This window comes from Podarcis melisellensis (assembly GCF_964234715.1).
Source record: "Podarcis melisellensis genome assembly, chromosome: 1".
Lineage (NCBI taxonomy): Eukaryota > Metazoa > Chordata > Lepidosauria > Squamata > Lacertidae > Podarcis > Podarcis melisellensis.
In genome coordinates this window covers 40818228-40830932 of record NC_138528.1, presented here as the reverse complement: position 1 = coordinate 40830932, position 12705 = coordinate 40818228, and the positions used below count along the sequence as shown (strand labels likewise).

The window sequence follows — 12705 nt, the reverse complement described above, 5'->3', positions numbered from 1 at the left end:
CCCTATATGCAAGTATGTTGGAGTGTTAAGCTGAAATAATATGTTGCTGGACTTCCACTGGCAATGAGGCAGATACTGCAGGGCAAGGGGAGCCTTGCATAATTGTTTGTTTCCAGCATAAATCTAAGGGGGAGAAAAATCTCTAAAAATGGAAAATGAGATAATCTGCAGTCGGCTAAACAGGAATCTTTTTTAAGTAATTAGTTCTTAGAGCAAGTGTTTGAAAGTGGCCATTTTGTTCATGTAAAAACTTTCATTTTTACTACTACTCTTGGGATAAGATGAAATTGAGTATTTTTTTTTTACTGAATTAGGACTCCCACCCCCCAAAGAAAAGAGCTAGAGTCATGAGTCATCCAGCATAACGGATTTGTTCCAAAACTGCCAAGTAGCTCAGTATAGCCTTTTTATACTTGAAGACACTGGCTTTCAGAAGAAATTTGGACACAATACAAAAAAAACATACAGCATTGAAGCACTTAAATAAAATATTGTGCCCTTTTTCTCCGCTGCAAGGTCAGGTGAGGCATGTGACACAGAGTGGCGGGTGAGGCTCCCATGGTCTTGTCTGCCTGCCACTGCCGCCAACACCATGGCTGTCAGCCAACCGCCACTCCGTCACCTGTTGCCTTGTGTGCTAACTATGGAACACCACTGCTGCTGCTGCTGCTGCTACTGCTACTGCTGCAGCGATGCAGTCAGCAGTAGTCCTAAAGACGTCTCCAGGTCCAATACTCCTCACTTTGAGGTAGGAGCCCTTCCTCAAAGGGAAACATTGTGGTCAAGGTGGAAACAGAGAATGCCTGCATCACTGCCAAAGCATCACCATCTGCAGCAAAGACAGGTTAGCAGTCTTTGATTCAATTAAAAACTCTGCATTGTCAATTTACGTTGCACGTCCGGGGCATGCCGACATCACCGTGGCATGAACATGTGCACGGTTGGGGTCGGCACGCCCCATGGCATGCATGCGCTGCTGCATAGAACTTTGTTGGGCCCAGCCCCTTCGTTGAAAATTTGGGGATGCCTGGGCCCCCAGATCCCCGCATAGATGGCGCCTATGACACAGCAGGGATGCACAGCCGGAAGGAGGATGACTGAGGGAGAGGCAGCAGGGAATGGAAAAGGTGGGGGAAAGTGGTGGTGGAAGCAGCGCCAGATTTAGAGCAGTGCAGGAAGTTTCCCTGCATAAGGTGCAGATCCAAGGGCATGCAAAATAATAACCACCACCTATATTTATACACGTACCTACTCAAAGTTAAGGAGTGCCAAGTTTTGTCCTCACTCAGTGCACCATATAACTAAAGTCTGCCTCAGCAGCAAGGACTGGGTGAGGAGGGGAAAGCGGGGGAGGGGTAGTGACCACAACCCACCTGAGGTAGCATACACTGTCAAGGTCAGTGACAAATCTGGTTTTTGTTTAGCGCATACAGATACAGTGGTGTCTCAGGTTACAGATGCTTCAGGTTACAGGCACTTTGGGTTACAGACTCAGCTAACCCAGAAATAGTACCTCGGGTTAAGAACTTTGCTTCAGGAACAGAAATCGTGCGGCGGCGGCAGCGGGAGGCCCCCATTAGCTAAAGTGGTACCTCAGGTTGAGAACAGTTTCAGGTTAAAAACGGACCTCCAGAACGAATTAAGTTCTTAACTCGAGGTACCACATTCAAGCTGCAATCCCAAAGACACTAAGGAGTAAGGAGTAAGGTTCACAGAACATAGAGGAGCTTACTTCTGTGTAATCTGCAAATGATTGCATTGCAAGGCAGGTAACAAATGCAGAAATGCTAGAAGCCACCACCTCCACCCCATCCTCTTACTAGCATTAAACTGGCCACCAACAACCCACACAAAACAGCCTGAATCTGTTTTGAAACACTCAACCAGGGGTCAGCAAACTTTTTCAGCAGGGGGCTGGTCCACTGTCCCTCAGACCTTGGGGGGGCTATATTGAGGGGGGATGAACGAATTCCTATGCCCCACAAATAACCCAGAGATGCATTTTAAATAAAAGAACACATTCTACTCATGTAAAAACACGCTGTGGGCCGGACTATCCACGGGCTGGATTTAGAAGGTGATTGGGCCTTAGTTTGCCTACCCATGCACTCAACCCTCAAGTTATTTGTGTTTTCATAAGCCTCTGGAGTGGCCAGCCTTTCCAAAGCTTTTGAAACTTCCCTTCTAGGCTTGCCTATTGCCAAACAAAGAGCATATGGCAAGGGTATATCCAAGTATGAAGCTCAAAGCAGCTCTTGCTTCAATGCAAGTGTGAAGTTTTACCATTTTCCAGAGTATTCCTTTGCATTACAAATGCCTTTCCTCTGCTTTCTTTCTCTTTTGCATGATTAAGGATCAGAGGTTCATAGGAAATAGCCTGAAAGAGGCTTATTTACCTAGCTGTTCACAGAGGCCATGATAAGACATGAGATAGGCCACAGGGGAAGAACTACTTTTTCTGTTTGCTGCGTCCAAACCTTTCAGATTGGTTAAAACTCAAACAATCCACATGAAACAGAGCTGATAGAAATAAATAGATTTTTTTCACGGACATAGAAACATCATTTTCTTATTTCATTCAACACATATTTTCCCCATTATCATAGCTGTCAACTTTCCCCCTTTTTTAAGGGAAATTCCCTTATTCCGAATAGGATTCCTCGCAAGAAAAGGGAAAAGTTGACAGCTATGCATTATGCTATCCACACCAGCAAAGCATTTTTAATACAGCTTTCATACTGCCCAACCAAAAAAAAAACATTGCTAAAATCTAATGTTACTTTTAGAAGGCTTGAGCATACCTTAAAAACAAAGAAAGTGATCCACCAGTCCTTGATGGTGGATCAATTAATTGTTATTTTGAAAATTGGATTATTTTTTATTGTTATTTGTCTTCTAGTATTGCATGCTCTGTTAAATTCTGGCTGAACCTTGTTTGGTAGCTTTTGTTTAAGGTAGGCCTGAGGTATGGAAAATCCAAGTTCAGATGTTCTTGGCAATCGTTGCAGCAGTCAACTTCTTTGGGGTATGTATTTGTTCTCTGATAAATAAAACTAATTATTTCAGTATGTTTTATGAAGGTGCACAGTGTGCTCCTTTGAGTGTCCACTCTCAAGGATATATTGTACTTGGATTTTCCCCCATTTTTGCTGCAATACCAGTTTAAGGAAAATACAGGAGAGAGGGAAAACAAAGTTCTTTCATTCAGGTAACCAATGGGCAGTTGGCTTAATACGCAGCAAAAATGTAGCTGCTTAATTTTTGGCAGCCATCCTATTCTCAGCATGAACTTATATACTGGGTGGTTCTAATGGTGCATTGCTTCATGACCACTGGCAACATTTGGCTTTCAGTTCTCACAAGGAAAGAACAGGTCAAACTGTACAAATTCTTCAAAACTTAGTTTTGCAGTGTGGTAATACCAGTTTGCATGATTTGTGTGTTGCAGCATTAAGAAAGACAGTAGTTGGTAAAGTACTGATTTAAAATTTATTTATTATTTATTTATTTATTTATTTATTTATTTCCCAACCATCTGGTTGAGTTTCCCCAGCCAAAATATGGTATGTAGATTAGCTCTGATTGTGTGCCCTACCCCCCACTAAATGACACTGCATTTGAGATGCTTTGAGAAGATGATCTAAAAGTTCTCAGTGGTATTTGACCCATTATAGCTCATGCATTCATGCAATTTTACTTCATAGATAGATAGATAGATAGATAGATGATAGATAGATTAGATAGATAGATAGATAGATAGATAGATAGATAGATAGATGATAGATAGAGATGATAGATAGATAGATAGATAGATAGATAGATAGATAGATAGATAGATAGATAGATAGATAGATAGATGATAGATAGATGATAGATAGATAGATAGATAGATAGATAGATAGATAGATAGATAGATGATAGATAGATGATAGATAGATGATAGATAGATGATAGATATAGATAGATAGATGATAGATAGATAGATAGATGATAGATGATAGATAGATAGATAGATAGATAGATAGATAGATAGATAGATGATAGATAGATAGATAGATAGATAGATGATAGATAGATAGATAGATAGATAGATAGATAGATAGATAGATAGATGATAGATAGATAGAGATAGATAGATTCCTATAATATTCAATAAGTGGATTCTAACTTGCTGTAAAATTACCTTGTCGTTGCCTTTTTTCCCTTTTGTCACAACAATTAATTACCAGAATTTCCCATCCATTCACTTACTTTTGGTTTGGTTTAGAAATACCACTTCCCAGCATATAATAGCGGTCTGCTGTTATCGTGTTCATGAGACTAATTCTTATGTTCTCTCCTTACTAAACCTTGCAATTCATTATTTGATGCAGAGGTCATTAAGTGCCCCTTACACACGGGTTCTCAATTTTGGTTTTCAACATTTTTAATACATGCGCACGACATCTGGGACATTGTGTCCTAGGTTATGTTCAGACTGCCCCTATTTTGCAGAAGGGATTCAATCGCATATCAGAAAATTCGGGTTTGCCCAATTAAAGAGAACTGAAACACTCGTTGTACAATATAATAAGGGAGGGGAAAATGCACTAGAGTAGTATAACAAATGTACAACTCTAACACAAACCAATCATGATGAATGCTCTGTAAAACAGTGGGTTGTATAATTTTTGTGCAAACTCTTTGCAAAGAAATCAGGATGAATGCTCAATAAGTATGTCATTTGGAGGTGACCTGCATCTTCAATCACACACTATTTGGAATAAGGTGAAGTTCCATCATTGTGGGTGTTCAAGAAATCAAATTGGTATTGACGTCTGCAATTGGGGAGACAGAGAGATGGAAGAATTTCAGCTAAAAGCGTTGGCTTCAAATGAGTAAACCAACCAAAGGATTTGGAAATCACTGAGCTGTGCACACAAAGTAACTGCCTTGAAAACGGTTGCATATTTATATCGTTTTCTGGAAATGTGACAGCTGATGGCAAAAATGCCAGCATTATTATTGTCTGTAGTCTCATATGAAGAAATGAGACCCTAACAAAGAGACACCCTTTTCTAACCACCATGGGGATATATTTATTTGCAGCTGGAATGATAATTATATATGTGGTTGATATACACTGAAATTTGGTTCCTCCTTTAACCTTAAAAAAGGGCAATCCTTACCACCAAATCTGTTATTACCAGTTCTGTTTTCTTTTTCTTGTAACGCATAGCTGACTGCCAGCTTGCCAACGCAGCAAAGTTACAACAGGCACCTGTTTTACAGAGAATAACATAAGACTTGCAGAATAAGGACAAGGGCACCATCCTGTTGCCCATGGAGGCCAGTTGGGTGCATACAGGAGGACCACATGTGGGGCATGAACACAGGAACCCCATTAGTTGTTTGTCCCCCCCCCTTAATTGGCATTCAGAAGTACATTGCTTCTGAGCATGGAGCTTTCACGTACCTATTGTAGCTGATGGCAATTGACAGATCGAGCTATCCTCCATGAATTTTGCCTGATCTTCCTTTAATACCAACTAAACCAAGAGTCATCAGCACATCTTGTTACAGCACAGTCCAGAAGTTAATTATACATTGTGTAAAATAATGAGTTGCAAGTGTGAGCGAACAATCACAGATCGAATGGCCCACTAAAAGAAATAATAGTACAGTGGTACCTCGGGTTACATACGCTTCAGGTTACATACGCTTCAGGTTACAGACTCTGCTAACCCAGAAATAGTGCTTTAGGTTAAGAACTTTGCTTCAGGATGAGAACAGAAATCGTGTTCCGGCGGCGCGGCAGCAGCAGGAGGCCCCATTAGCTAAAGTGGTGCTTCAGGTTAAGAACAGTTTCAGGTTAAGTACGGACCTCCAGAACGAATTAAGGTATTTAACCTGAGGTACCACTGTATCCAATTCTCCTTATGGGGATGAGGGAAGTGAACTCTGGTTGAATGCCTAATAGATGTTATTTAGTGCCTCACAATGATGCAGACTTTAACAACAACAACAACAATTATTATTATTACTACAGTCATACCTCGGGTTATAGCCGCTTCAGGTTGTGTTTTTTCGGGTTGTGTTCACTAGGAAAGGTTTCTATTCTTTAAGAATTCAACATCCTTATGGTTGTAATGCTCTTAACATGGACGTTCCCACCTCCCACCAGATGAAAGTATGGGAAAAACACCAAAGCTTCTTTACCTCCCATTAGTGCTGCAACCAGTCTCCATCAAGAGGCATTACTTTCATAATTTAGTGTGTGAAATGGCCCTAAAAAGCAGCATGTAGTGCAGAGAAAGAACCAGCAATAAAATACAGAATCTTCCACCTTGTGAATAGTTACCTTGATCTTGGCTGGCCCCAAACAAAACAAGATGAAGCAAATTAAGACAACCAGAAGTATTCTCAGATACTCCTTTCACATGTTCCTCCATGCAAGACTAGTACAAGAAGTTCTTCTACCAAGCCACCGTGTGAGTGTCTGGTGTGGCAGACAGTCAACAGCTCATATGCAGAAGTTAGGTCTGATTACCACTATTCTTTACATTTTTTTAAGGAAACTGCTTTCAGCAATGCTGAATTTGCTACAAAGACAGCCGCAGAGGAAACCTAACCAAATCTCTCCGTGCAGCAACTTGAGATGATCACAGGGTACTGATAGGCCTTTGAGAAATAAGGAAAACCACACAGAACATTGAGCCAAATCAAAATCAAAATTAGAAGGAAGAACCTGCACGTGTGTAATCCATTGCATTTTTAGACTGCCTCCGATGGAAAACTTCCCCCAGCCTAAGGGCACAGATAAACAAGTCTATGTCAGGAACTTCCAGGAGCAGTAGGACAGAATGCTGCAGGATGGGTGCTAGAGGGGAAGCGTAGTCTCCAGAGTGTCACTGATTTGTAACTGAAGCTCAAGCAATTGAAATATAAGTGCCAACCATCCACTCTTTGCTCCTTTGACAGTTAAGTATGTGGTACTGAACTACAGCAGATAAATAAAAATAATAATAAGTACAGAACCTTTCATTTTGTATTGCCCTGTAAAATCAATATGCAACCTCAGGCAGCTTGATAGCTTCCCCAGGTTGACAGTTCAGAGAATCAAAGCCACTGGAATTAAAGCAGATGAAATACTCATAACTAACATCATTAAGTAAATATGACTCCATCAACACACCAGGGAAATGGAGCGGCTAAAAACTGAACTGCTGCTTCCAATCTGTTTCTCAACCATTTAAACAGATTGAAATGCGTTGCAGCTGTGTTTCTCCTGCGAGACGCTACAATAATTTCTGCTACCATGAGTCACACAATCGTACTTCGTGACTATGTGACTATCTTATGTGCCTCAAGCCTTTGGAGGAAATTGCCAAAGCTAATCAAACAATGAAATGAAAAAGTTGTATCTTTCCCATTTCAAGCAAGGATACCAAGCATCAATCATATTTAATAGATCCACATTCTGCTGAGTGCCAGTTGGTACAGAAGTGAGAAGAATCAAAGCTACTGTAATAAATTGACAATGACACTTGAGCAGACCTTTTTGGAACTAAATGAAATCTGCTGACTGCTCAACCACTGTGGTTGTACTTGTATTTGTTGTTTATTAATACCAAAATCTATTTGAATGGAGCAAAAGACTTAATACTCCATGCACAAATATAGGAGGCTACATTTGTATTTATTATCTCAGGCCAATTTTGCATCAGGCTAATATCCTCAGCATAAGTCAGAGTAGGAAGTGGCTGAGGATTTCAGGAGATTATTGTGGAATGAGCCAAGATGATGTTCTGCTAATACTTTGAGTATCCATGCTCTCTTTTTTTATATTCAAAGTATGGTGGTCCAGTCCATTGGGTGTGTATCTGCCAACCTACAATCAAAATCAGACATCACAAGGAGGTCATTTTGGGTGGATCAATGAGATTGTTATTGAGTTGTTGCAAGAATTTAATTGGTGAGGAGGAGAACTACGTACACCACACTGAACTCATTGGATATAAATGTAAAAATGTTTTAGAGATTACTAATTTGATCTTCCACAAAAGAACAGGTGGACAAACTCTGAAAGTTTACCTTGATAGCTAAAACAACTCCCTATGAAAGGAAAGAGACAGTGACAAGTCATAATTTCATATGAACTGGAAAATGGAATATTGTAAAGATGATTTGCAGTGGTACTTCTAGTTACGAACTTCATTCGTTCCGGAGGTCCGTTCTTAACCTGAAACTGTTCTTAACTAGAGGTGTGCTTTTGCTAATGGGGCCTCCCACTGCTGCTGCTGCTGCTGCTGCTGCCACTGCACCACCAGCACACAATTTCCGTTCTTGTCCTGGGGCAAAGTTCTCAACTCGAGGTAACTCTTCCAGGTTAGCGGAGTTTGTAACCTGTAGCGTTTGTAACCTGAGGCATTTGTAACTCGAGGTACCACTGTACTATATCTAAATGTACAATCTTGCTTTGCAAGGTTTTGAAAAGTTGCTTTTATGGGTGTAAACTTTACTACTGGACACAGCACTGTAATAAATGCTTCTTTATTAGGCCCCTGTGGAAGTGGCAATGTCACTTTCAAATATCAAGGCGGAGGGGTATCAGCAGCCACATGTAAGCATCACTCAGCCTCTAGTCCTAGCTGAAACCTCAGCATCACATGATTCCCACTGTGTAAGAGGGATAACTCTAATATGCAGAGGATGGCAAGAGGGACACACTGGAGGTGCACAACCACCACCACCCCTCACATGAATGAGCTGAATACCTGGATGGGCTTCTGAGCTCTGAAAATTCTGAAGCTTCCCCAGAGAAGGTCAGAGGATGCTGAAGGAGATTCGAGGCAGAGAAATTGGGGCTCTGGCTGCCTTTCTCTGTGTTTGGTGAGGTGGAGCCACAGCCTTGAATCTGTCTGGCACAGATTCACTTCCTCAAATAGCCAAGCTAGCTCCCTGGTGAGTTATGTATGAGCCATTCTGGTATGAAAGGAAGTGGCTCTGTGCCAGACAGATTCCAAGGCGGTGGCTATGGAAGAAGCAGGACTCTCTTGGGATGCTAATGCTGTGAACCCCTCCATCGCAGGCTCAGGTTGTATATATGTGCAAATAAACCATGTATCATAAAGACCCCACAGTCTATGTTGTCCTTTATTCCAAAGGAAACATGAAACCTGGATAAGCGCCTGAACTCCTGGAATCTCACACTCCTCATGGGTTGGGATGGTGTGCAAGAAAATTATCTTTCCTTTAGGAGCTAAATGTCTGTAATCTACAGAAATGCTTGTAGTGAGAGGAACTAAAGTGTCACAAAACAGAGTCATTATGTACTGTATGGCTGTAAATTTTGGATTGTTTTTCCTGTGAACGTACATTACTGTCTCTATTTTTTTTATTGTCCCTAGAGATTCAGAGATGGGAGAAATAAGAACAATTAGCACGTCGTTATCTTCTTGGCAAGCTTTCACGATGACAGTCTGAGAAAATTGCAGCACTCGGCTCCTTTTCCCTCCTTGTACTATTTGATGCAAATGGCAGGCTGCCAAGTGTTCCTGCATGTGAGCAATGCAGCCGTTTTGTGATAACACCACACACACATTTGATCCGCTTCCTTTCTTACTCAAACTTGACATTTTTGAATTTAAGAGTGTTACGTAACAAAATAACAAAAAAAAAAAAATCAGGGGGAAGATGCGACTAGCCACCACTGGCCTCTAACAATCAAGTGAGTCACCAAACACCTCTTAAAACACTGGATTTTTATGGAGGTTGGCCAACCCTTACCCACAGTAAAATATTTGAAGCATACTAATTGTGCTGTGCTATTCCTTTGGAATGGTTGGCACAGTGACTCTATTTCCAGCTGACAATTGAACACTGACAGTCTCCACAGTGGGCAGTGAGATCAACCTCTGAGTATCCAGCTGCCTCTGGTAGAGAAAATGTGGTAGCCGGGGAGGTCCATAGTCTGGGTGTGGTGCTGCTAAAATAAGAAGGTGCCAAGGGGTGATTTGAGGACATTAGAACAACAAGGCAATTTTTTTTGTTAATACAGCACAGAGAAAACAAAGTTTCAGTGAGCTAATAGTAGACGTTATGCTCCCAAGGTACAGATTTCCTTTTGATCAAAGCAGTTCCATATCCCACAGCTGCCCTGAGATCCTTAGCCAGCTCAAATTACAGCCAATGATATACAGTGGTACCTCAGGTTAAGTACTTAATTCGTTCCGGAGGTCCGTTCTTAACCTGAAACTGTTCTTAACCTGAGGTACCACTTTAGCTAATGGGGCCTCCTGCTGCCACCACACCACCAGAGCATGATTTCTCTTCTCATCCTGAAGCAAAGTTCTTAACCTGAGGTACTATTTCGAGGTTAGCGGAGTCTGTAACCTGAAGCATATGTAACCTGAAGCGTATGTAACCCGAGGTACCACTGTACCCTGACCTAGGAGCATGAGCTGTTATCAGGGGTCCAAAATTTGTATCTGGTTTTGCCAGTCAGCCATAATTTGTAATTACCTCTTCTCTCTTTCTTAAGTCTTCTGGCATATGCATAGGACTCAAGAGAAGAGGGCAGAGGGCAGTAGAGGACAGAGGTGCCTGGCGTTCTCTGGTCCATGGGGTCACGAAGAGTCGGACACGACTAAACGACTAAACAACAACAAGAGAAGAGGGAGGAAAAGATCTGCCTCCCACCAGGACTTTTGGGTGGTTGGAAGGAGAGAAAACTTTCCACCACCATTGAGTGCCTTCAAAGCATGGGATGGAGTACCAGTACAATGTTTACTCACTGGGCTTTGAAGGAAGGTTCTCCTGCTGCTTCCAAGTGCCTGTAAATCCCAACATGGAGAAGGGTGCAGAAGGGTTGTGTGTGTTCTCCCACCAACCACAAACCAAGGGAACCCTTCTTCTTACAACAGGTTGAGAACTTGGGTGAAGGAAGGGGCACCTCGTGTCATGCTGGGGTTGTGTAGGCTGCTTCTAAGAAGCAATTCACAGGTGTCAAACTCTTCCACACCTGTGGAACTCTATTAGTGACTTGAGTAAGAGAGACAGCACACATAATATTTGCATGGGGATGCTATCAGAAATGGCCTTCCTTTTTCCATTGATAAAACCCCAGCCATTGTATCTGAAGTCTCCATGGCTCATTCCCTGTGACTGCTGATATCGGACAGCAGGAACATGGAGCCTTGCAACACAATTGGAAGAAGTCATATAATAAGCACTTGTAAAAAATTGTGGCTAGGATGGGAATGCTTATTGGGGAAGCCAATTTTCCACAGCAACCTTGTGCTGTGACAGGGATGGGAAACCTCAGGAAACTGTGACAAAGCCTCTTGCTTGCCTGGATAGCAAACGGAGAGGTCTGCATATATAAACCTCTCACTTTTGTGTGGCAATAATATAACCTATTATACAAATGAGGAGCTACATCCCATGTTCCAAATACTGTTGCCTCTGGTCCTTCCCACCTTTGCCTGTGTCCCCTCTAATCACTGGCATGTAGCCCTCAGAAAGTTCCCTATGAAGGAATGTGGCCTTTGGACTGAGAGAAGTTGCCCAGACTCTGTGCTATTTTTCTAGAAAAAGAGGTGCCAGAACTCACTCTGAATGCTTCCTTTGTTCTCTTTAGAATGGCAATACACCCACCTGAGAGGTGTTGGAACCCACCTGAGAGGTGCTGGAATTGAGTTCCGGTGATTTCCGGCTGAAAAAAATGCCCTGCCCAGACCTGTGCTATGTGATCTGCCCCATATTCAGGAGAGACTAATTGGAAAGGATAAGAACAGAACCTCATCTTTGATCTCTGGCCAGACTTTTTCACCAAAGCTGTTCTTTTCTTAAAGATCCTAATTACTTATATATAGTTACAAGTGGGAACTTGTAAACAAAATTTTGCTCCGTATCCCTACCCCTAGCTGACAGCTTCCAGCCAACATTTAGCAAGGTAAGGACTTTCCTCAAGTTACTAACATGGAATCTTTAAATGCACCTTTTAATATTTTAGGATGTTAATAATCTAAACACAATAATACTGGGATATAGTCACCGTGGTAATAAACTAGCAGTTAATGGCACAAATTTGTGCCATGGAAACAGGAGGGAGCCAAAAGGAAACTATGCACAAGGCTATAATCCTAAACATATCATCTAGTGTCAACTCTTTGAGGAGTACCAAACCTTTCCGTTCCCTCTAGACAACATTGTAGTCTGTATGACTCCAGGTTTATCACCACCTACCACAGACTGCCTTTATTGCACTTTTCATTTCAGAGTATCACAGGTTAAGCAAACCATCAGATTAAAAACAAAGTTGACTTCATGGCCTAGCTCCAAAGCCATCCAATGTTTAATGCTAACTTCAGTTTGCAGCTAACTTTACAGTTTAAAATATATTGGGGAAGGGGGAATCTGGAATATATACATTATGATGGATCTTGTTATACACTGAATTTGTGGGAGCTGTCAGAAACTTCCCTTCAGATATCTCCAAGCACAGCCAAAAATATGAAGTGCCAACCACATTCAGTTCTTGGGTAAACAGACTCGGGGTATGAACTTTTCTCCTGAGCCTCAAGAAGGCATATCTCCTCCAAAAGAGAACTTGTTCCTAATGTTTGGCCATATTTTCACTGAAGTGAATTACTGCTCCCCTTCTATTTGTTTCAAGGACAGATTCCTATACTAGAACCAGAACTTTCTATCGCTAGAAGCAGA

At 41.7% G+C, this 12705-nt stretch overlaps 1 long non-coding RNA gene across 1 annotated transcript; it reads left to right on the top strand.

The window, feature by feature from the left end:
- Positions 1-698: 698 nt before the first annotated feature.
- Positions 699-6684, top strand: LOC309356608. The gene is made up of 3 exons (XR_014162873.1): positions 699-844; positions 2943-3025; positions 6554-6684. It is a non-coding gene; the product is annotated as an uncharacterized lncRNA (long non-coding RNA).
- The last annotated feature ends 6021 nt before the right edge of the window (positions 6685-12705 follow it).